This window comes from Syngnathus leptorhynchus, chromosome 12, assembly GCF_054491065.1.
Source record: "Syngnathus leptorhynchus isolate UIUO chromosome 12, UIUO_Slep, whole genome shotgun sequence".
Taxonomy (NCBI): Eukaryota; Metazoa; Chordata; class Actinopteri; order Syngnathiformes; family Syngnathidae; genus Syngnathus; species Syngnathus leptorhynchus.
The window spans coordinates 7,069,003-7,094,643 of record NC_141206.1 but is presented as its reverse complement, the minus strand read 5'-3'; the positions used below and the strand labels follow the sequence as shown (position 1 = coordinate 7,094,643).

General features: G+C 45.4%; 1 protein-coding gene across 9 annotated transcripts in view; it reads left to right on the top strand.

Annotated features, from left to right (window-relative positions):
- unc5cb (unc-5 netrin receptor Cb) overlaps positions 1-25,641 on the top strand; it is a 124,979-nt gene that overhangs the window by 59,029 nt on the left and 40,309 nt on the right. Inside the window, exon 1 of one of the 9 annotated variants that reach the window (XM_085926483.1) lies at positions 2,170-2,257. The exons of the other annotated variants lie outside the window; for them this stretch is intronic. The gene's annotated coding sequence lies outside the window, so the exon portion shown is untranslated. Of the gene's footprint in view, positions 1-2,169; positions 2,258-25,641 lie in introns of those variants that run through there. 9 annotated transcript variants of the gene reach the window in all.

Below are 25,641 nucleotides of genomic sequence, written 5' to 3'. Positions count from 1 at the left end.
ACAAACCTGGGAACTCTGTGTAAACTAAATGATCTGTAAGTAACTGGAATGAACATAGCTATAGCCTAGCTTGCTACGTTGACGTATATGTTGATCTCACTGTACCGCATGGCAATGTCTCACTTTGGTACTTTTTGCCAAAGTTGTTGCAATATTTTTCCCCCACTGTTGAGAACTGCTTTGAGGAAAAACTTCTTAAAATGGCATCTTTTCCCTCATTCTGGGCGTGTGTATACTGTAACCCCGCAGAGGGTCCAGCAGCTGCACTTTTGTAAAGTGATACACCGTAATGGTTTGCAGCAGATATATTCAAGCATGTACAACGGAAAACGATAATTCAGTAGTGACATACTATGCATAGGGAGTTCTGTGTTGATTTTTTTTAGGGGGTGGGGTGGGGGGGGGTATGAGGTAAGGCGATCTGTCAGGTAAAATGGCGACGTCTGCTGTGCAAAGGAAGAAGCCGTGCGGGGGTAAACCATACCTCTCGATGGCCGTCTTTCACTGCCCGCTTATTATCGCACACGTCCCTCCCGAGCCGTCACGTTTACACCGCACGTTTGTTTTTACAACACGGCTAAAATGGCGCGCCGGCTTCCTGCCGTAGCCGCACTCGCTCGCGCTATCGCCGGCTTTTTCCAACGGCAAATGTTTTATTTAGCGGGCGCGATGAGACCCGCCAACAAAAGCAACAATGTTGTCCAGTGGGATAGCGAAAAATCGAGGGGGGAAAAAAAAATAGGAGGTTGAGGCCCGGGAATGAAAAGAGATGAGAATTGGGAAGGGACTCTTAAAGCGTGCGGCTTTCACCCACAGGATGAGCAGTCTGCGAGAATGTGGGATTATGGCATATTAACTCCAATGCTATTCTTTGTGTGGCTTTTTGTTCATGGAAAAGACGGGCAAAAAAAATCGGTAAACAAACACAAACGGCATATCGATAGAAAAGGAAACGTTGCATATTTATATACTCCTGTAATTCCTGGAAATGTGGCGCGGTAATCTGAGTCCTATTGTGCCTTGTCTGGCTGCGCAACACCAGATATGTGCGCAACCTGGTTTTGGTTTTGGCTGCCATTTCTTCTCCTTGGCAGTTGTTGCAGTCGTGACTTTATTTGAACGCCACAGGAAACCCGAGACGGACGATTCGGGTTGGTAGTCTCCGTTTTCTTTCCTTTCGCCGACTTGGTTTTGGTAAGACGAGGCCTCTTTGAAAGCAAAGGGCGGGCGGGTCGCTCAGGCACTTTACTTTTATGAGTTTTAGAGTTGGATAATGCAGAAGTTACAATTTTTGTCAATTTTTTTCAACAAATTTTGAACAATTTTGCATGGCTCAATCAGGTTTTTATGCCAAAATCAATTACGTTTTTGTGACATCAGTTGAGATTTTTTTTTTATTAATGTTTCTCATCCAAGATTTAAGAAAACAAATATTTTCTAACTCACTTTACTAATGTTATCAACTTTGCTTACCGATCACGAAATAATACATATATCGCTAATGAAGTAAAAAAGTACTAAAAACAAAAATATCCCAAAAGGTGGCCATCATTCCAAAAAGTCAACTTGACCGTTTTGTATTCGGCACATCAAAATCAGAGCAAATAAATATGTTGTTGACACGTGCGATAACGGCACCTTTCAAAACAATCATCACAAGGTGAGGAAAAATGCTCCAATTTGTCGGCATCTGGCCATCACACCTTGATGGATGTGTCGCCTTGCGAGGACGTCGCCGTCCAACATCCATCAACGTTTCCGCGTTTTCTCCTCACGTCGCTCTTCATTCCGGCGGCAGGTGTCAGTCCCTAGATCACTTGACAAAGACAAATGAATCCTTACAAGATTATTTGCCAACCCGCTTGTCACTACCGCGGCTCTCTTGGGAGTCTGTCGGGTGAAATCGGCGACAACGCTCGCAGTTTCCGCTAAGAGTCACTCATCTCATTTCAGAGCTGGGCTTAATATAATTACGAGCCGAGCCGCGGCCATCTTTTCGTGATTACATGTGTTTACACGGGAGAAGGGACGTGTTTACTGTGGAAAGCGTGTCCCTCGCTAACCACCCACCATCTTTTTTTTTTTTTTTTTTCCTGCCATTCATTTAGGAAGGAAAGGAAAAAGCTGTCAGATTTATTTATTTCTGGAAAAAAAAATGATGGTCATGATGATGAGGGTTCTCCAGCTAATGCTACTTGCGAGAGGCACCGTCCCCCCCCCTCCGGAGATGAGGAGCTCAAGCTTTGAGCGGAAAACGGTAATAACATCTCGGCGCTGACACAAAGACACGTTTGTGCAGGAAGGGAGGCGGGATCAAAGGCATCGACCTAAATGTGTGCCGACTTCATATTCCGTGTAAACGGCGCTCGGCGAAAGACTCTAAATAAGACGCATTTGATTTATTGTCTGAAAAGAATCACGTTACACCTACAGGCGGCCGGACTGCTTCCCATAATTCCACAATATTCCAATTTTCCAAAAATGTCACCTGGGCAAATCTGTGATTTAAAAAAATGTAAGTTAATGCAAAACTCGTTGCTCCGCGCGACAGTTCATTCGGGTTCAGCCGCCTCGCTCGGTCTCCGCGGACTTATTGGCCCTCCGTAAAGTTTTGTCCTCAAATTAAATTCTACTGCAATAACTAAAGTAAAGTGAGTCCTTTTAGGATTATTGGATTGCTAAAGTTCAAATAAAACTCGTATTTGTAAAAAGAGTCCAATCCTTTTGTGTGTTACACAATGGCGGTTTTCAGTAATTGCGCCCGCAATCAGTCTCTCCAATTGCATGTGACTGCTGCACACAGCAAATCAAATCACTCTTTTGCCATTTCATATTCGTGAGGAGCCGCCCACCGCGGTCCTGGTCTGGCCTGGCCTGGCCTGGTCCGAGCGACCGCTTATCTCGTTGCCTTCTCCGACCGCAGCACTTTGCTTTATTGCCGCGGCGTATGTTCGGGACCATTGTTCACTCGCCGCCACGTTACTTGTTATCTCAGGCAACAAATGGTCGTGTCTTTCCCAATCTTGTCCTGCTTTTGTCTCCTTTCCCTTCCCTCCCCCGCCTTCCTTTTGAGGAGAAGCCATTTAGTGCCAGGGTCAGGGTTATAATTGACAGCCACCACTAAACAAATCTGTCCGTCCCGACGGGGCATTCGCCCCGCCCCGCCCCCTCCCCTCCTCTAATCTAACTAATGCACCCGCGTGTGTACTGGAAAGTGAATTAAGCATCGAAAACTCAATACCTGATCCATCTGACGGAGCTGGCCGCGTGCACATTAGCAGTTTCTCTGCAGCCTCCGTAATTGTATTACACAAGTTGGCCGCTCTAACGATCAGGCCTTACACACACTTATACACACTCTTCGCCGTCGTCGTTAATCGCCTTCTCCGGAGGCCGAGAGCGGGGACGACGAAGCGAGAAGCTCGGCCCGCCCCTTTGATGCCGATGTGAATTTTTTTTTTTCTCTCATTGTCTTTCCATCTGCCGCGTTGCTGTCGTATCAGCGCCTCCTTGGCCTCTCGTGCTCTCCCGCTGTGTGGCCGGGTATCTGGATTTCTGCTTCCATATCTCCCCGCTGGCTGTTTTATGTGCGCTGTCAACGGGCCTGGCTCTCTTCCGGATGGAGGCAACATGATAAGATGAGCTCATGCTCCTCTTCTCACTCCAGCTAATCTCCATTGACCCGTGCAGCCATATGTGAGGCTCGAAACCCAACAGTTCTGTTTCGAACACACTGTACAGTAGAAAGATTTCATTTTTTTTTTTAGCTTCCGGCTTTTTGCATTTTTCATCTCTATTCTTTATCCTCCGCGAAGAATGACTATTACTCAAGAGCTTACTGAGTCACTTGTGAAGAACCTTGAGGATGAGTGGAAAGTGTCCTTAAATAAGATGTTTGATCCTCACAAATATTCCCTTCAAAGTCACCCCACAAAATCTTGCTTTTCCCAGAAGCCTTTATACGACCACTTCATTGACATTTTTACCACAAGCAGACGAGAGCGACGGACCTGGGAGATGTAGATGTAATGAAGCAATACTTTTGGTTGCACGGACATTACTGCACCTCGGCCTGCGTAAAGACTTTACTGGAGCAACGTGCGCGCTCTTTATTGCCAAGAGCTGCGCTCGGAAGGGCTCGGACCAACAAAAGGAGCGAGCGGGTGATTAAAAGCGTTGTTGTGTTGATTTGCTGTGTGTTGCCATGCGAGCAACCATTTGGCGCCGCCGTCTCTCTAATGGAGACTTGGACTAGGGGAAAACCAGGGCGAAGCTGTTTAAAATTTTATTCCCTCCTAACAGGCTGATTTATAATGATGAGTCGCCCACTCCTTGCGGCCCGAGAACGGGATGGGGACAAAGAGTCCTGGGAGGGGGGGGGAAAGGGGAAGGGGCGCTAAATATAGCAAAGACCGCAAGGGGAAGTGGCCGCAGGCATGGGAGAAACCAGGAGATGGACTCTGAAAGATGACCTCTGCGTTTAGCCTCGCTCAAGGCTGCCGATGTATAGATGCACTGTGATGTCCGAGCCCCGCCCCCTCTGACCTCGGCGCCTCTTCCGCCTTCGCCCCTCCCATTCTGAGCACTACCTGCCAGATGATCCTCCGATACCTGAGAGGTTTGTGCGCATGTATTAAATCCCTCAAGGGTGAACTTGTCATGCAGTCGGTCATCATATGCGCCTCGGCACATTGGTGTGTGTGAGATTGTGATGGGATTTATCACGATGATCTGAAAGGTCACTTTATCATTGTCAGACCCCTCCGCATGGTCTTCTGGGGAGGCTCGGCACTTTGAGGGGACCTCCCAAACATGCCAGAATCTGTTTCGATTTGGAGTTATCCAATTGTACAGCTATTTTGTAGTTGGAAGTTTTGATTCAACAAGCAAAATCAGTCCTGCAAACAACCTCACGTCCCATTTTTAAAAATATCACGTTGACAGTTCTCTTTACATCATTGAGCTCATTCATTTGGTCCCACGTTTGCCAACTAACGTGTTTACATGACCCCTCGAGTCGGACGGCGACATGATTAAATGTCGAGCGAGTTCATTTAGAAACGGAAAAGGGAGTTGCCGGGGATGAGCCAAAGCAAACGGGACTTTTTGCGGTTTGATTCACTTTAGCTGCGGAGAGAGACGCAGATGGTTTGTGTAGCGAGGCGTTCCAATAACATATTCATTTTATTTGATGATGTGACATGTTCCGTTCTGATTGGACTCAGTCAAAACAACGAGCTCAAGTTCAACTCACTCAGACACTATTTTTTTTTCTTCCCCCCCTCTCTGTTCAGTTTCACATCACTAATAAAGAGAATATTCGGATCGGTAAAGGTCCTTCTCTGGCATCTATCGCACTTTTTGCCCATTCCAACAATTTCCCGCCCGCATCGGGCTTCTGCCGCCACCTCCATCGGGATCAACAGGATTCCTAATTAAGCTCATTAAATATTGTTATTGGAGCTTGTTAAATCTCTCTCTGGCACTTGGCACGCCTTTAAGTGTCTAACTTTACTAATTCATACACACACGCATTTACAAACATGCACAAGTCACCCGCATTAAGTGCTTCCGTGGGTGTAATTAAAGCCCGCGATAAAACCTGCGATGGGGAAAAAAAAAAAAAAGGGGTGAGCGAGCAGTAAGCATTTGTTCAGAGTTGTTGGGTGGTTAAGAAAATAGAATATTTCTTCCTACTGTGATTCTCAGACTAACCTTGTACCTCCCTGACCCTGTTCCCAGAGGACACATCAATTCCAAATATTGTTCTTTGGCTGCAAACGGGAACAGTATCCCGCCGTGACTCGGCGGTCTTCGGGGGGGCCGACCTGAATCGGTCTTTTGACGCCGAGCGGCCTAGACGCTCGACAATGTCGCCTTTCAGAACGCACGCATGCTGTTTTCCTTTTCGGCTTTCACTTCCACTTTCGTGACTTTCACCGAGAAAGTCAAAGTTTGGCCTTGGTGGAGGTCTTCGGAAGTCAGATACGAAAAAGGATTTAATTCCGTCTAAAAAATATTTATCTTTGTGATATGCCTGTCATCTCGATTATATATTTATACGATAAAACTATGCATCAGTACATCTTCTTTATCCTTGACGAATAACGACTAATGTTACTGCAGTTTACCGACAGGGCGAGGTTAATTAATCTCCATTCAGCGTGAGAAACTCTACGCTATCCCACTAATGTGAAAAAATAATAAATAATGAATCGAGAGCAAGGACATTGAGTCAAAGGGCCATTCCTAGTCGAAACAGACTTTTTCCACCGCGGGCCATCTGGTGGCGTAGTGTACGACGGAGCAGCAGAATAAACACATCCATCAATGAATATCATTAATTTGCCTTCTGTGTTCATGGAACGTCACCACCGTGTCATTCTGTGTTGAAATGTGGCGGCCTGATTCAAACGGCAGATTGCAGTCAGGCTGTTGGGAAGCATCGTTGTGGTTCTGGTGATCCGTCACCTTCCCGGCTGCAGTTTGTACTTAAAGGAAAAAAAAAAAAGCCAAAGTGGATCAGAAAAGCGGCTCGTAAAATGTATGTACGCCCGGCGGCCGTTATTTGTCAAAGCGTTTGACAGGTAATCAGTGCATGTGCAATGCTTCATTTGGGGGAAATCTCCATCAGTCAAGTTGTGATTAAAAACAAAAGTTGCTGTTTAAGGGCTCATTTTTCCCCCAAAAGTGCTTTTGTCAGAAATTTCTCAGCTGTCTTGTCGTGTTTACAAATGACGCTTCCATCGTGTGAAGCTAGCTCCAGATGTGTTTGGAATATCCACCAGTTGAATCTTTATTTACTCTGGCCGGCCCGCGATGAATCCGCTAGCCTTAATTAGCACGAGCCCCCGCAGTAATTTTGGCCGCGACATTTTACTGATACTGACGAAGCTCGACAGAGGTGAAACTTGGCCCCCCCCCCGGGGGCCGTGACCTTCCTCCTCTAATGAGATCACACGAGACCGCCGTGTTTCTCTCCTCTACGCCGCCAATATCAAAATAAAGATGCGGGCAGGAAATCCGACAGTCCGACACGATTGTGTCTCACAATCTGGCAGAAGAGTCGAGATGCGCAAGCTTCCTTCCGGCCTTCCGAACATTTGTCACCATTAAGATAAGACCGCATTGATTCGGCATCATGGAAATTTACGGCAGCCGATAAATCAGTCGAAGGGGCTGCCGCGGTAGATCTTATTAGCTAAAAGGAGCCAAAGTGTTAACCGTTGAAAATCCAGCGCGTCCTCAGAGCCGGCCGATCCAAATAATGCATCAGACAGTCGAACATCCTCGTTCCTTGATGGATGTAACCCGAGATTATTGATATTCATTTTTATAGATCTCTAACTGCAGCCCTGTCATATCCTCCCAGGGGAAGGGGAGGGGTGTGTGGGGGGGGCAGCAGTTTGTTGACGTAGCGGGTCTCATCCGAGTGAGGATGTGGGCACAACAGCCGCCCTGGCGCCTTCCCGTGACTCGCTGCCACGTGGCCGGCAGTCTATTAAGCGCCATTGTTTGTTGTTCTTCACCTCGCGAGCATGTGCCGCTAAAGCGACTAACCTGAGGCTGACCTCTCCTGGTGCATTGACGTCTAATTGGTGCCTCTCAGCTAGCTCCTGAGACGGCCAGATGTTCAGTAGCCACTTTACCTTCCTGTTCAAACTAACCTTCGACTGCCAGGTGTCTGTTTTTAGTCCTTTTATTTGGGTCACCGCTGGAAAAGATTGAGACAACCTATATTTTGCCTCTGATATATTGCGAGAAATTGCACAGAGAGGTCAAATGCTGAGTCGACTTTTTGCGTGTTTGTGTGTGTGTGTGTGTGTGTCGGAAGGATAATATAGTGTAACACTCATGTTGCAGACAGGCTAGCTCATCAAATGTTCATTTCCAGAATGGTAAATGTCAAGTTCTTGTGCAGAAAACAGATGGCTGCCGATGGCCTTCGGCAGTGACTCTGCGGTCACTTTGCCCTCGAAAAAGTCAACTTTTTAGGCTATTGAAGTCAACGATATGTACGAGGAATTGAAGCGACTTGTCAACCTTTCCGTTGTGGACTAACCGTCGCTCACAGTAAACTAAAAATAGGAAGAAATATTTTCGGAAAAATTAGACTTGTAAAAGTTCATGCTCATCTGAATTGGCTAATGCTAACGCTAGCTGACAAACAGCTAAATTCATATTCTGTCGTACTCTCAAGGTAGACTAAAGTTCTTCACTTACACAACCAAATGGAGTCAAGCCATGGCTAATTAATTTCGTATCTTTATTGTAACAATGAACACTCGGTGCTTCTCCCCACCGTCAGGCTGCCAGTGAAAGAAGTGAGAGACCAGAAATTTGAATTCATTGTGCTCTCAAGGTCTCAAAGACGGTTATAAAACTCTTGCAACAATTCACGGAACACAATTGAAGGTTTGCCGCAATCCATTATCGAAAAGCATTAGCAACTACGTATATATTGTTCCTACATTCTGTAGCTAGTAGCTATAGTTGTGTTCCATGAACTACCCAGAGGTGAATGTAAGTGCTGTTGTACCAAATCTTATTGTCTCTTCAGTTAGCATCTTTAAGCTAATTCCTATCCTGACTGCAGTTGGTGGAAATAAGGAGTGTCCGCCGCTATCACTGATCCTTTGAATCTTCCCACTGCATCCTTAGCTCCAACGGTCCAAAGCTCATATCGCAGTCCCTCTGACCGCTCTGCTCGCCTTTGATAGCCAGGCCCGTTTGCATCTCCGAGTCCTCGGGGCTCAGCCGTGCTCAGCAGACACTCCCCGGCCTCACTTAGAAGCTGCTCGAAGGCAAGTGAGAGGAAATTTCCAACACGAGAAACGAATGGCGCTAACGCTTGACGCGATGGCGCTCTCCTTCCGAGAGCATTCATAAAAAATGTTTGCTTGGCTCTCGGAATAAAGTCGTAAGCCAGCCCCCTTCTGGACAAGAAGGCTGGCCGTAGATAAAAAGATTGGTTTGAAACAGGTAGCGACGCAGCTAACCCAGATGCTGAGATAACTTGTAGCAGATAAATCAAAGCTCCAGTGGGCAAACCATCCTTGGAGTAAATCCACCTTGCTTCTCCCTGGCAGCTCAGATCAAGAAAAATGCAGTTGTGAATGTTATTTATGGGCCTTTTTTCCTCTTTTTCCCTCCTGGCCCTCCATATGTCTTGATGCTCTTCCGGCGTTTGTGTGATGTGCTACCCTCGATGTCAAAACTTCTCGCAAGAGCTGGCAGCCGTTGGTCGATTGGCGAACGGAGACCGCCGCGTAATGAATAGAGCCCCTCACTATTTGGCAGCGTTGGGGATAAGGGAGGCGCGTTTGTTAACTTTGGGCAAAGGCGAGGATGATGACACGCGCTAATGCTTTGACCAGCCAGTAATCAACACTCATTATTTTTATTGAACCTTCCCGGAGAGCCAGCTGCTGTCACTGTACATGTGTGTGTGTGTGTGTACTGTACGCCCATCCGGCTGTAATCATCCGACCTATCCGTAACTAATGAGCACGGCCATATGCATGCGGTGTTTGGCCAATTAAGGCTTCACTGAAAGTCGCTTAAAGAGCCCTCGCTAGTCACACTTTTATCGTTTAATGTGGTCGAAAAACACACACACCGATAATCAGACCGACATTGAGACGTTTGCCTTCATCTGGATCAAAGTCGATCAAGGCCAGATTGTCGGATGTATCTAAAAGTGCTTTATAACCTGCGGTGTGGCGTTTTTGTGTTCAAAATTGATATCACCATTCCATTTTTTTATTTTCAAATATGAAACATGAGCGTTATCTGGTGAGCAAACAGAAAAGGGTTTCCATAGCACCCACTGTGTTGCTGGCATCCTGTTTCCATATACATCCTGCCCCCTCTCGCCTCGCCATATTTTCGCTTTGCCGCGGCATGAGTTCCTGGCATGAAGGTCCGGCCCGCGCTCCCCACCAACCCACCCCCACTTCCTTGCTCGGTGGCCCGGCCGCATGGCGGGAGGGAGCAGGCTGCTCACCTCTGAGGGCAGCTGGCGTGCCTGATGGCCTCATTCATCAGACCTGAGGGCCCGGGATTTCTTGATGGACTGGGGGAAGGAGGGGGGTCGCATTGCGGGGTGCCGTTGTTGACTGCTTTGGGATAGTTATTAAATAAGCCATGATGACAGGCAAAGCAGCTCTTTCAAGTCCTCTCAGCGTGCATGTTGGAAGGCGGGAGTGTGGTAGCCAAACAAATAAAAGGGCGTCCTTGGGTTATGGCGGCCTCGGCCTACGAGATTTCGAGGTCACAAATGGCGCGGCTTGGAGAAAGAAGACACACTAGTTTTAAATGTGTTAACTTAGAAGCTTAGAAAAATAGATTTTCTTTTGTTGCCAGTGAAGTTTAGCCTGGGTTGAAAGTGGAAGTTAGGAGAGTGCATTTTGTGGTAATCAAGTCTGCAGGTTGGGATTTTCGGAATAATAGCTTGTTGTATAATCGTCAATTATCATAGCAAAAAAAAAAAAAAAAAACAATTGCCGACCTGAGAATCTATTCATAGTTGGGAACAATCACCGTAGTCATTTGGAGAGCCGCAAACACCAAAGAGGAAGAATCAAAACGCCCTTTCCAAAGCCCAAATTGAGGGCTTTCAACATGCCAGTATTTTGAGTCGAAACAGAAATCCCAGTTTGTCGTCCACTGAAGACAGATGACTCGCCTCGGGCGAGGGCCGACGACTGAGTGACAGAACCCCTCCCGAGGTCGGCCTTTTACGCAAACACACAATCACGCCTGCACACTGAGGCCATTGAGCCACCCGGCAGGGGGAGAAGACACGGCCCGCGGGCTGAGGGGACGGAGGGGGAGGTGTCCAGAGGCCACTCTGGTCTCGCCACAGTCATGAAAAAGGCCACCGCGAAACTCCCGGCATGGGAAAATTCCAGCCCGCGTCTTCCGCATTCAAGCCCGACAGTAGCCCGCCATTGTGTGTCTTTGCGAGTGTGCGTCGGCGCGAGATTCCCTTGACCCTCGGCCTGCTCCGCAGCTGTCGAAGCGTAAGCGAGAGAGAGAAAGAAGGAGAAAGGGATGCAGAGATGAGAGAAGTTGAATGTAGTCCCCGAGGGCGCAGCCAAATGACTCACTGACATCCTCTTGGCGAGACCCACCCGGACACATTTTACGGCTCGTATTTATCTTCCGCTGCTTTGTGTTGAGACAGTCGTGCGAAATTCTCTGACGAGGTGAATAGAAGAAAATCACTTTTGGGTCCCCTAAAAATGTATTTATAAAATGTATAATATAACAAATATATAAATATAATTCTTAGTATTTATTTAACTTTTTTTAAAAAAAATTTAGGGGACTGTTTGCATGAGTCGTTCGAACATTTTAGCAGAAGGTTGTTCGTTCCGTTAAATAGCAACAATTCCATTTATTACATTTGTTCCGTATGGTTATTTAATTTCAGTAAACAGCATTTAACAAATCAAATTGGATATTTATTTATTTATTTTTTGCACTGTGGTGACACGACAGCAAAAACATGTTTTAAAGAGCCGATTCTATATACAAGTCGTTCTCTCGCAGCCCAATTTGTTCGTGACAAAAATCAGCAAACACAGCTGCGGGCTTAATGAGCCTCTCTCTTGACAACAAACTCAGCCGTCGCTCCCTCCGAAAAGCATTTGCAGACACTCCAGCGGCCCCGAGTGTCGCTCGTCCACCGTCGCCTCGCTCGTGTAATTATCTCGTCAATTAGCCCGGAGGTGGAAGGATATATGACACACTCGCCATTTTCACCCCCTCTACCATTTCCTACCGGTTCCCAATTGCTGATAATTTTAGGTTTGCTCTTTCCGCGTACGCCGACAGCCTTCCTTTTTATTTCCGCGCTGATGGATTAGCAAACTCTCATCATTTTAAAGCAGAGTTCCTCTTTCGAGAGCCACCGTATTTTGGTTTCTGTGAGACTATAAGAACCAAATGTACCAAATCATTGAATTATTTTGGCTTTCTAATGTCTGTTTATCTTCACATCTGCGTAGGCTCAGCACTGACGACTAAGCAAACGATTCAGGCTGTTCTTTGCATCGCGTGTCATCTGTGCAATGTTTTGCCAGAATTCACATTTTTCGCTCGTGTCATCTTGAACGACGTGGTCTTTATAGGAAAGCTAAAAATAGGGCGATGAGATGGGGGGGAAAAGTCAGCCACTCTATTCATTTTTAAGAAGATGGTAAATGGGCTAGCTGGATTTTTTTTTTTTGAAGGGGAGAAGAAAAATGAACAAAAGTGGAAATGGAATTTTGAATGATGAATGCCTCAATATATCCACCTGCGTTCGCCACAACAATGGCAACGTTGGGATATCGTTCACGGGTCCCCGCGGGAACTCTCGGGCACACACTGGCCCACAGACTTGGCCGCGTCTTTTATTGTGCTCGGCGACGCATGCTTGGAGATGTGGCCCACTGTCTCTTAGAGACTTCTTTGAATAGAGATGGACAAAATAGTCGATAGGCCGGAACGGACTTGGCAGTTTGCGGTTCTCTCGGAATAACAGACTCATTAATCTGTAGCTCCTCGTCGGGTTTGTGATGTCACTTCCTGTTTGCTGAGATATCTCGGTGAATATGCATAGCGGTGGTTCGGTTAAAAATATCCTTTTTTTCTTTATTTCTGTTCCTTGTCGTCAGTCTGTTGTTTGCCTTCCATCACGTTGGCAGCGATGCACTCGATCGCTCCTCGTTAATTGACATCCCAACACATTTGTAATTGGCATTCTGACACCTTTAGAGTGGAAATATCAACACCCGGGACATAGCCGACAGCGGCGCACTCAGTCAAGCGCCGCCCGTGAGCATGTATCCGTGCAGAAGGGCGAGAAAACAAAGACTTATGAGACGGCGTTGCGTCTGTCCGTTCTCGCTGCAGCTGTTCACCTTGCTGAGTTCTCAATCACTTGAGTTTTGTTTTTTTACGCGTGTGTGCGGAAAGATTGTGTGCATCTAAATGTGTGTTGCAGGGTTAGCCATGTAGAAGAACAGCAGGTCTTTTTTTTTCTTTCTTACGGTGAACTTCCCCCACCTAGAAGCCATCGAGGTCTTGCCACTTGGTGCTCCGAGTGCAGCTTCCGTGAGCAGCGGCCTTTAATTTTTCAAGAGCTTGTATGCATGTTAACTTAACCTCAGCGTGACCTCGCCAATGTCAGTCTCCCCGGGCCCTCGAGTCGTGCTTTTTTATTCCTCGTCTCCCTTTTTTTTTTTTTTGTCTCCTTCATCCCCGGCTGTAAAACGTCCCGGCGATGAATTCGTCGGTGATTGGTGAGCCAGTGATGGAGAATTAATTGCGAGAGGCTGCTGTCTGAGAATAGCACTGTTCCAGCAGAGCAGATTAACGGCAGAAAGATGTTTCGTCTAATTCTGGTGTCCGAGGTAACCGTCAAGAAAGTTTTTTTTTTTTTTTTTTTTTTTTATCCGGCTCCACGGTCAAGCTCTAGTTGGAAGTTGTGTAGTTCTTTTTTTTTTTTTTTCACCGCATCCACAATAAATCCTCAACCTATTCCCCGCCATTCACAAATATGTATTCCCTCCAAAACAAAAAACACATGCTAGGACTATGGTGCCCTTGTTCCCATCGCCTCCTCACCCCCCACCCAAAAAAAAAAAACCTCTCTTGTCGTAGCCGATCAGCGCAAAACGGCGAGTAAAGCAGAGCGAGAGGGAATGAAGGGATTGAATTTGACATTCAGACCCCGCCACCACCCCAGTCCCCCCCCCCTGCTCCTCCTCCCTTTGCCCCTCCGTGCCCCCAGTCATCCATTTAACCCCGCCACGGAGGCTGGTGCAATATTAATGCCCTTAAACACAGATGAGGTGAAAATGTGTCTGAAGGAGCAGGTCCCTGTAGGCAAGGCACAAGCTCAGATATTCCAACACATGCACAAGTCATACTAATTCTTTTCCACTTAGACTGTACACAAAGTGGCCAGCCGGCCAGTTAGCCGCTGAGTGTTTGTGCAGTCCCGCTGTTTGAAACTGAAACAGGCTTAGGGGAGATTTAGGGATCAAGGTGCGTTTACATGAAATCCAAAACCCAGAACTGAACCCCTCCCCCTCTCGAAAACGAAAGCCAGGCCGTTGCGCACTCGGTTTGGAATGTTGATCTGAGCGGAGGCAGGTGAGAGGTGAGGTGAGCGGACACGGGTGTCGAGGAGGGGGGACTCCGGGGCAGGAAATCGATTCGGCCCCCGTGTTACCTGAATAATGAATAAGGCGCTGTGTCCAGAGATTGCCGGCAATAGCTGTAAGGCGAAGTGTTGGACGGCCGTAGCGTGGAGCGAGGGGAAGGAAAAAAATAAAAAAAGTGCCCTAGCTTGATCTCGACTTTCCATTTTTAATTTATATGATGATTCAAAATGCCAGGAAATGAAAAGTTCCTCACCGGTGTCAGTGGGTTTGCAGCACCGCCGCACTGCCAATGTTACCAAAGCAACACGAACCCACTTTTGAAGTTAATATTTTTAAGGGTGGAATGCTAAAGTGCAAATAATGCTTAGCGCCAGGAATAATCAACTGTCTGCCAATATGCAAAACACGTTCAAAGGAAACGAGGGGCTTTACACTCAAAGACAGTTAAAAGTTTCTCTCGTTCCGCTTGCGGTTTGAAATTGTCAAAACAAAGAAAAAAATGGCCAAGTCATCCTTCGCCATATTGCGGTTTGATTTTGCAATTGTTTTTCATCAAACCCCTTTTGCAAAACAAATGAAACAATAGCGTCTGTATTTACTTACTTTTCATGACTTTGGACTTTATAATCTGTATTTATACAGTTTAACAAAAAACAGGCGCCATCTTTGACGTCTATAGCCGTCAATGGCGGTGAAGGAGTTTTGATAATTTACCAGAGTGAAACCAAGACTTTGATGTGGCCCAGGCTGAAAATTAATTTGACACCAAATGGTTTGTTCGAGCCTTGACGTTGGTCTCTCGATCCATTTGTCAAGGCCCAACAGTCTGCCGAGTGTTTAGAGTCGTAATATTTGATAAGCAGACCGCATCCGAGTGCGTGTTTGTCATCAGGATGCTCCTGGCTCACTCTCTCGATCTCGTCGGAGAATATCAAGAGGTACTACGTTGAAAGAAATAGACGCTGGCATGTAATCTACTTAAAGCATTGATTTATCTCTTTATCCAATTGTGCCGCATCACGTAACCCGACTCCAGGCTATATCTCGTCATAAAAAGGAAGCGCTCACAAATGTTTATCTCCGCGTATTCAATTAACGGGTCGGGAGGTATTTGCCACTCGGTTTATCCTCCCACGGAATGTTGTCAAAGATCCAGAGATGTGTTTCTTTTTCTCTTTTGGAAGGATCCCCCGAAGACGTGGTATTTGGTGTCGTTGTTTTCTTGCGGCGAGGAGAAGTGTGTACTGTAGTCCAAATAATTGGTTCAGGATTCCCAGCAGGGGGAAGGTAAACTGAAAGTGACACCGGGGCTGAGAGCGATGCCTTCCTTTTTTTTCGGCACTCGGAAAAAAAAAAAAAACAACACAGTTGCTTCGGACTGAGAATTACGGCCGAGTATACACGTAAACATATTGGAGCTATTTTAGTCGCGATTTTGACAGATTTGAAAAATCCTCACGTGTGTACCAGCAGCGACCCTAATGCTTACCCACCACCCTGTTCTCTGATTCATTATTTATACCGCAGGCTACGTAGCAACTGATTTGATGTGATGCCGCATGGAGGGCAGACTGAGTAAGTAAGAGAAGGCCTGTTGAGGTTAAGTGCTCGGTTGTCTGACACTGCGAAGGGAAGAGGTAAAGGAAGGGGGGGGGGGGGGGGGAGGCAGCTTGAGGGTCGTAGAGCAACCATGAGATCATCCCAGGAGAGAAGATAATATATTCCGAGATGCGCTTTCGGGAGCTTGGCCCTCCCATGCCACAAGTTTGCCAAGCGCTTCTTCTTGTTTGTCTTTAATAATCCACCAGGTCCTCGCAATGATGTCGGTAGCTCGGAATAGCTGAAGCTAGCAAAGCCTAGCGCCAGCCTCTTCTACCATAGTCTTATTTTTATAATCTGGGACCTGCACGGGTATATGAATATTGTTGCTTCGTTGGACCGGACGTTCCGCTACTCCTGTGTTATCGTCAAAAATCGTCTGTAAATTGTCAGATTTGAAGATATTAAAACACGATTAATCGATTTTCAAGCAAGGCAACAATCGACTGATCGGGTTGACCCTTGGCACCGACAGAATGTGCAATTTTTCTAAGCTAAAAAAAATATAGATATGTATATACAAGTAAAAATAAAATAAAAAATAATATAAAAAAATATATATACGTATATACAAATTTATTGTTACACGCCTTTCTATTTTTTCTTATTTCTTTCTGGAAAGCAACGTGATCAGTTGACAATGTTATTGTGTTACTGTTCAATTTAAAAGGGAACGTTGTGAGCGCGTCCTTACTTTATCTCTCGCTGTGTATTTCAGCACGCGAGGCAAACTTATTAAAAGCCCATGCTGTGATAACAGATTATACATTAGATGCAACTCCGGGGACTCACGTGTATGCTCATGTGTACGTGCGTGAAATATAACCCCCGATCATCGTATCGGAGAAGAAAAGTCAACACTGTTCCCTGCCACGCTCCATTAACAACAGCAGAATTCATAATCGCATTCATTTTCCAGCAGCTTTATTTAATAAAGTGGAATAGGCCTAGTGCCTCCATTACCATAATGCTACTTAACATTAATCTCGGTCATTAAAGAAGACTGATAGGCAATCCCTCGGCGCTCGGGTCTTAGAGATAAACTCAAGCCGGAGAAACGCTTGTAATCATAATGCGGCCCGACGTAAGATGGCCGGTAAAGCGTTGGCCGATAGGAAAGTACCGCGTCGTTGTGTTCCGCTGAGTAGCGCTAGCTAATAAATAACAACAGTATTGTTGTTTTTTCGTCCTTGTTGTACTTCCGACTTTTTACCTCCACCTATTCCCTGGCCTTCGCCAGGCTGTCTTCCGAGGCCTCCTCTTTACTCGCTTAATCAATAACCGGCAACCCCTCCCATCAACACTCACACTTGACATCTTCTTCCCGGCAATCCACATCCCGATTTCACCGGCTTCTGCTTTGAAGAAGGATGTCAGCCGGTCTCACTTCACGTAGCTTCATCACTCCAGAGACCCGACCTCGAGACATACCTCTCTTTTTGTAAATCCGTTTTATCTCTTCATCGCTCCATTTGAGTCATAACTTCGCCCAACGTCTGCGTTCAAATAAATAAATGGCAGAATCAAGGAAATAGAAAAAAAATAAAAAATCTTTTGATTCCACCAAATCTCTTAAATGGTAATGGACTGACTGGATGCTGTTTTAATGTTTCATATTACCGCTTTAGTGAGGGTTGTCGTTTTCATGACTCGTTTTGCCAATCAAACTTCAATTTTTAAAAATTGATCTGTCCTCTCTAATCAATAATTCACCAATTCTTTCCAAGCAAGCAGCGTTGCCGTCGAACTTGATTTCACAAACTAATCGGCGATAGATAAGTCAATTGTCAAAGTCATTCAGAAGTTCTTAAAAAAAAAGAAAAACAAAGTTCTCCAATGCCCTGGTAGTCAGTACTAAAGTGTTATGGCAATACATCCTGTATTATTATCATAAACACCAGGAAAGAGCAAGCGTATTTTCTTCCAATGCGGATCATTTGTCTCCACGTTTACGTCCTTACGTTTTGTTCAAAAAATATTTTGCCAAAAGCCTCCAGCTACTGGCAAAATTCTTTTCCTGCTGCCTGTATGAGTGATACTCATGTTGCTTGAAACTCACCCCAGAAAGAGTGCATTATTTATTCTCCAGTTTCCCCCTCTCTAACTCTGGAGATTTGTTCACAACTCTATCGAGATGTAATGCATCTATACATGGCTGGTTGAAATCTGCTTTTAAGTTTACAGCAGTGCTGAGTCTGCCATTCTCTTGAGCACGTCTTTTGTATACGCTATTCTTGCGTTGATGCTTTTGCAACGGTAACTAATCCTCATACCGTAGACAACGGCTGGAACTCTTAAGAGTAAACCGTCTGGATGGTCTGCTCCTTTTGTTAACATGTTTAGTCAAGTCTGTTGAGATGAGCTTAGTGCGTTTTTGAGCGACGCTGTGATCTGCGACAGAGCCCGCAGAGGCACCGGCCTCCCATTAGATCAAGCACACGCTAATTAACTTGTTTAAACAAACCAAGGAGCGAGAGTCAAGAGAAAAGCTTTCAGTCTGGTTTTGAAAAAGCCATTAAAAGGCAGCTGAACTCAGTGACACAAACCCGGGCCGGTGTTTAGTCTTATCGACGGCCCGGAACCTGAAGCTTTTGTGTGTTGTGTGTGTGTTTATGTGGCAAGAGGAGGGAAGATTACGGCGCTCTGTGTTTATAGTAGACGCCGGTCAGGAATGACAGACTTTGCTGAAGTCTCCCAGATGTCAGTGAGGTAACCTTTGACCTCCCCCGCGTGTGGAGTATAATCGTAGAAAAACATTGTCGTCTATGATCCCAAATCTGATTTGCCGGTGCGGGAAAAAGTGCCACGCGATTCTCGTGTTGTCATCAGGGTGGTCGCGGGCAACGCTAACGAGCTCATCTAACCGCCACGGCAACAGCTTTCAGGAAGTTGCACGTCCCCTTTCGTCTTTGTTGTTTGTAATCATCGGCGATTTAATTAGATAGAGCCGCTTAATAATAGAAACATTCAGGTTGAATGGAAGCGCGATCTCCATGGAGATGTCGGACGCACACACACACACACACACACACACACACACACACACACACACACACACACACACACACACACACACACACACACACACACACACACACACACACACACACACACACACACACACACACACTGTACGTCGAATCCACTAGCATAATTGCCTTGGAAGTTCAGGTCAAATCAGCTTGTGAAATCAATCTTTAGTAAATGTTATTCTAATATCCTAGTCTATATTCTTAAAGTAAGTCTTTAAGTAAGCGTGTCTTCCTAGACTCGAGCCGGACCGAAAGCCACGTCAGACTCGCTGGGGTGCCTCAGCGTGATGCATGGTCTTCATTTCCCCCCCGTGGCCCGTCTCCCGCTTCTACCGCGAGACAGACGGCGGAAATGAATAGTGGGGAAGTCATCTCCCACGTTGGCATTGTCTCCGCCCGCCGCGCATTGGAATTAACACATTTATTAAAGTGCTGGGTTGAGACCTCCACTTATTGCGTTGCCAAGCAGTGCAGGCCAGGGGTTGCTCATCATGAGAAAATTGAATTAAAAATGCTGAATGGGTGAATGAAAAGGTTGTTAGATTGTAATTGGGGAAAAACTAACATTGCGTTAGTCATTAGAGTGCAATGGCGTCTTGTTTCATTTGCTTTGTGACCTCAGAGCTTAAATCACCTTTCCCCATTGAAATGAATGGAAATGCCATTAATCGTTCCAAAATCAAAACCTGCACAAATTGCAGTAATGCATTTTTGATCATGAAAATACTTTTTGATGATGTTTTTTTTTTTAAGCATACAGCAATGAATATGGGTCGAAATTTTGTTTCAGTCAAATGGACATTGTACGACTCGTGTGCGCCTTAGCCACCTGGGGTCAGTATGGAGCTGATCAAAGCCTTTCTATAAATTGCTCTAAACTCCTTATCTGAAGTTGATAAACACTTTCATATCAACTCGGAGTTAGTTTGAAGACACCAAAGGTGACAGCAAAGGTGATTTTATCTGTTGAAGTTTGACGATCCGAGATCAACTCCTGACAGGTCCATTAGCATAGGTATGCGCTAAAATATGCTCCTTGGCATATTTAAGCCTTCCAACAGTCTGGCCAGTCACAACCAGCTGTCAGCATTTTTTATTTTTTTTTTTCTTCAGGGAGCTCATACAGAAAGACGATGTTAGAAATTCTTGCTTCATGATTGGATCAGCTCATGAGTCTTAACGGCACTTCCTTTGGTTTTTGATTAGACCCTGCAGACTGTGAAGCTACTGTAGCGTAGACCCTTTGTGCGCTCTCATTTCCTGCCCCGTGTCTCCAGGCTGGGAGGTAAATAGCAGACGCTTTCATTCTGCGGCCGATCCGCCCTCGTCTCGTCACCCTCTGGCTTCATTTTCTCCCGCGCCGGCTCCATGTCATGTCTCGGGGGCACCTCATCTCCTGTCCCTTTGCACTTGGCCTTCATCAGCCCCCCCCCCCCTCAAAGCCTTTGGGCTACAACATTCTAATGGAGACCACTTACATCTCCTTTTAAATCTTAACACTGCTGGTTAACCTCGTATTGATGTACCGAGACGCCCCGCCCCCCCGGGCTTGATCAGCCGCCGGAGTAAAGACGTTTGAGTAAAGATAGATCCGGTTCGCAGACAAAGAAAAATAATGATATCCATCCATCAAAAGCTGAACAGAGCTGCGTTGTTTTTCTTTTCAGGCCTTCTGGTGTTTAACGTGTTTCACCTTGCCGTCCGTTTATTTGCGTCGTTGCTTTAAATGCTTGAGGCAACCGTGTCAAGGATCCAGGTCAAACGTTTACTTGTCTGTTTTGAGGGGTTATGGCTTGTAGAGTCTAAATGTTTTTCGGTCCGGGGATCCCGAACAGGCGATGTGGTAAATAAGCCAAGCCCAATACACCGGTTTGTGTTTTAGTTCCAAGATACGGCTTGCGGAATGTCCGCAGCCTCCGGTTTGAGAAGCGCTGCTGTAGATAATGCAGATGTTAGCTGATGATTGATTTTCTTCATCAAGGCAGATGCTGGCCATACAAGCGTACAACAGAGCCCGAAAAAACCATCAAGCCGCTCTCATCTTCCCCTCAGGCTAAAGGAGCTTTATGTAGTCCAGAAACGCTTGTCCAAATATCTAATAAGCCATCTTTAGGTCTTTCGGCTACATCCCACCTTCATCTCCCTCATACCTCTCGCTCCCCTGAGGCTTTTGCATCAAAGGAAATGTGTTTACCCAAAGGATCATACGCAATATCCCCGCTCAAGCGCGTCCGTTGGTATTCCCGGAGTATATCCGCACGACAGGTGGCCTCCCCCCCCCTCCCTCCAATAAAAGCCGCAAGTTTGCTGCAGTCCTTTCAAGGTCCGGCCATACGTATCCTTTTACCCCCAGGCAATGTTGGCCTCCCTGGTCTGGGACATGTTAGCAAGCTGCCAAATGAAAGGGGATAAATCACGCAAATGAAAACAAATAGAGCCGGGGCTAATTAAAAGCATTTGGGCTGCTCTGAAAACATATTTGGTGGTGCTCCCGGAAACATATGTTCCTCCCGGGGTCTTCTGAAAGGGAACAGTGTTTGTCCCCCCTCCCTCTTTTCCTTTACTTGTCATGAATTTTGTGCACACACGCACAAAAAAAAAAAAAAAAAGATACCGCAACTCAATGCTATGTTTTCATGTGTGTGGTTGATTTGTGCTCACTTGCTAATTTGATTTTTCTTTTCTCTCTATCTCTCCCACGCTCTTCATATTTTCCTGATGCTTCCGTCGCAAACAAAGGTAAGTGTATTCAGAAACTTGTTTTAACCTTTTGTCTGCACAGTAAGAACACAAATTATTTATACATGGATTTTTTTTCAATATTTTTATAAATACAGCATCGCAGGTTCCAGGTTTGAGGTCATGTTAGTTTGCAGATTATTTTTTGGGGGTACAATTACCGTATAACCTTATTTTTGTGGTCTGTTCATTTTGGGTGTAATTTCACTGTCGACCACAAGATAGCAGTACACTGTTTTACATTGTGCTGAAAATGATTCAATGCGAAATTCTCTGTAATCCTGCTTTTTATGTCTACAAAAAGCCGAGTTGTACATTAATTTCCTCCACCATCATTGCATTACGAGTTGCTGACATGTTACTCCAGTGCGAGTGAGGCAATAGCAGTTAAGAGGTTCACATAAACAGACAGATCCCCGCTGGTTCATAAACAAATTCTCCATTTTCCGGTTCGGGCCTCAGAACTTTTCTCGCGGCGCAACCAGAAGCAAAAACGTCCTGTGGTGGCTTCGCTCCCTGGCCCGCCAAAATGGATCAGCTGGAGGAGGGAAAACAGAAAGGCTCGCTGACCCGTGGACTAGTTCAATTAGCATTTGCTAGGGACACCTCCTCTCAGCAGTGACTAGCTTCTATGTGTGTGTGTGTGTGTGTGCACGCGTGCATTCTGTGGGTATAACTGCAAGTCTGCCATGAAATATTAAAACAAGGCTGAGAGTGCAGTGAGGTTGGACCCCTTGGTCCCCTCCCTCATCAAAAATAAAAGAACAGCAAGAAGGCTGGCTCATTTGATGGCCATGCTATTAGAATAGAGACAACGGACACGGCATTAGGTACAGCCGTGCAGTTGCCGACTCTCGATTAAATTATAGTCGAGCATTTTCGCACGAGAGATTAAAACACCTGCCGCAGCCCGAGAGCCGCCGCCCGCCACGCAACGAGCGAGCGCGTGTTTGCGAAATAAGGGTCAGAGGTGAGCAAGTTGAGTCGGTTCGCTCGTAATGGCTTTAACCTCTGACTACCAGCGCTGACCCGAGCCGTCTTCTAATGCAGCGTGACTGACGGCTGGGCGGCGGCCCGCATTCTTTGCGCCCTTTGTTCCGAGATTGTGCAACTCGTGCGCTTTGACTGATTGACACGTTTTGCGACTTTTCTTACAACTCTGAACAAAAATAGCATTCTATATAAGAATACTTTAAGTAACATGTAGTCGCAGGCACGTATTCTTTGTTTTTCTACTATCTTACTTTGGCAAACGGAGTCACTTCCAGTCGTTGTGAAACTCTTCTTTGCTTCTTGTATTATTATCCTGTATTATACTGCCCCCTGTGGCCATGTCGTGCACAGCAGAAGGAGCTCAAGGCACCAATGCACAGTGGAAAAAAAAAATACGATAAAGGCACTCAAATATCATTAAAGGGAATTTCGACCTGTGTAAAAGCGTATCGTGATGATAGGGATGATGTAAAAGTGTATTTCTGCCAAGCTTTTGTGCTCACACAGCAGGCAGCAGCAACTTTTCCTCTAATGGAGCAAGAGGACTTGAAATATGACTAATTGTCACATCTATTTTGCTCATAAATGCTCCCCTTGTTTCGGAGGGAGGAAACCACACCGCTATTGATGTTTCCTCAGCATATTGTTATCATATTTAAAATACATGGCCGTGAGGAGGAGCTCAGCGCTATGTGGGAGGTGTGGGAAGAACATCTGCTCCAGCCTGTTGCAAAAAAAAAAAAAAAAAAAAAAAAAGAGAGAGAGCTCCGAGGTGCAGAGTGAGACGTGCGATTGAAAATGCTTCCTGAACTGACCTCATCAACGTGTGTGCTGAGGCTTGAAGACTCTTACAAAGGTCACGACCTTTAATACCACTGTCTAGGTCTTCAGCAGCAGCTGTTGTCTGCGTGCCGCCGAAGCGGAGATGTTAGATCATTTTGTGTGTATGTGTGTGATTCCTATTCAGTATGTCGATGATCGGGCCTTTAATGACATTGATCGGAAGTGAGTAAAAAATGCTTCCGTCATCATTAGGCGCTTCAATTATCTCTTTTTTTGCGAAACAAGGCTGCTCGTGAGGCACATAGGTTGTGTGCCGTGTACGCCGGCGATGTGTTACTTTGCACACGAGTGTGTAGGCGTTTTGTCGAGGCGGATGGCAGCAGACGCCAGCTAATGTACAGGCCTATAAAAGCTAATGGATCCAGTGGGGATGGCAACGCTGATATGAAACTTGGAGGGCTGCTCTTGAGGTATATTGCCTTTAATATGCAATGTTGACGCCACATGGTGCGTGCTAGGCAGGTTTAGTGCCAAAAGCCACAATATGGCTCAGCTATATTCTAGTAGATGCTCGAACTGACTCTCAATGCTGTTTTTCTGTCTCGATAGCGTTTACATCTTCAAATGTTAGAATGTATTTAGAAACAAATGTCTGGATTCGCTTGGATTGTTTCGCATTTGCGAACCACTTTGCGTTTCTACGGCTCCGGCACGGCATTGGTCCTACTATATATCGTATAGTATCCTCTTTTGCTTGAAGCTTAATTGCAACAAGGTTGCTTTGTTGTCATGCTTTCAAGTAATTAGTGACTAATCTGAAGTGACAGTAAATGCCACTGGTAGCGCTTCTTTCTCTGCAGTGTCAAGTAGAAACCTTTCATGTTCCGGGATTATTTGTGACCTAATTTGATGAGCCACGACACGCGTTTCAAAAGTGATTAAAATGGAATTTCCAAAACACAAGTCCTCACGCCCCCATTAAGTAACAAAATATATAATGATAAGAATGCTTATAATTATAATATTATTATTGTATTTATTTATTATTTATATTTCTAGCAATAATAATGGTAATATTAGTCACAATGATAATATCAATGATAATAAAAAGTGATGACAATATTAACAGCTATATTATTTTGTCATTGGTAAATTCGGCAGAAGAGCTGATTTTTTTAAAATTATTTTTAATCATAAGAATTCAAGAAGCAAGCCTCTCTATTTGATTCTGTTTTTGAATTACTCATTGGCTTGTTTTGTTTTCAACACCTGCTTTGGAAACAGAGTTCAGCGGTGCGGAAAAGCCCGACAGAAGCCTGCGAGGGTTGCGGATCACAGGCAAAGTCAAATATTTGGGAACGAGGCGGCCGAGAGGCGCACGCCTGAGATCTTTTCATCCCCGCAGATGGAAATCTGTGTGTCTGTCAGAATGGATAGAATGCTGGGAAGAATAAGACAATAAACAAGTAAAAGAAAAAACAAAAGTGATTACAATATCAAGTTTTGGATTACGTTTGTAACATTGTCTACCATTCGAAAGCGAACGCTCAATATCACTGCAATGCCATCCTGGCGCCATTTTGTAGGAAATCGTACATAAAGTAAGGCACTAAAATGTAATGTGGCACTTGGGTTTCTTCCGAGATATTCTCTCACGTTCAACTTAACTTATCAACTTAACGTATTAACTAACATATAGCCTAATATGAAAACAGAAATCATACTGAATTGGCTTTTTTAATTTTTTGACAAAGTCAATATATGAAAGATGTGAATATAATATGAAAAACACAAAATTGCAATAAATGAGACATAATTACTTCAATAGATTGAAGGTGACTGGAGGTCACCATACAAACATGCCAAGGTTTCATAAAAAAAAAAGATTGTTGCTCTTATGGTAAACAATGAGCCAGACGAGATAAGTCGCATTTGATGTCTTTGAATGTTCTTAAATATGTAGCAGCTCCATTTCTGCTTTGGCTGTATCTGCGCAAGCTTCAATATGAGCCAGATAATTGGCTTCACTTGCTTTGTGTCCAGCCGCTGTCATCTCCATTTTTCCGCTTTTTTTTTTTTTTTTTAGTGGTTTCCAGATCTAGCACTAGGGAAAGTCATAGAAACGCTAACTGTAGAGATGAGAAGAGGCAGCCTTCCACTTATTAGACTGCCACGCTATCTGTCCATCTATCTTTTTCCGTCTCGTACGAGGCAAAGTTATTTGCATCGCCCAACCCGCACGGGTGGTATAATGTTGCTACGGCTCGGCTTATATCGGCGACGGGGGGCTCCGTCCTTGGAAGTGGGTCATCTAGCGGACGGGCTGGAAGACAGAG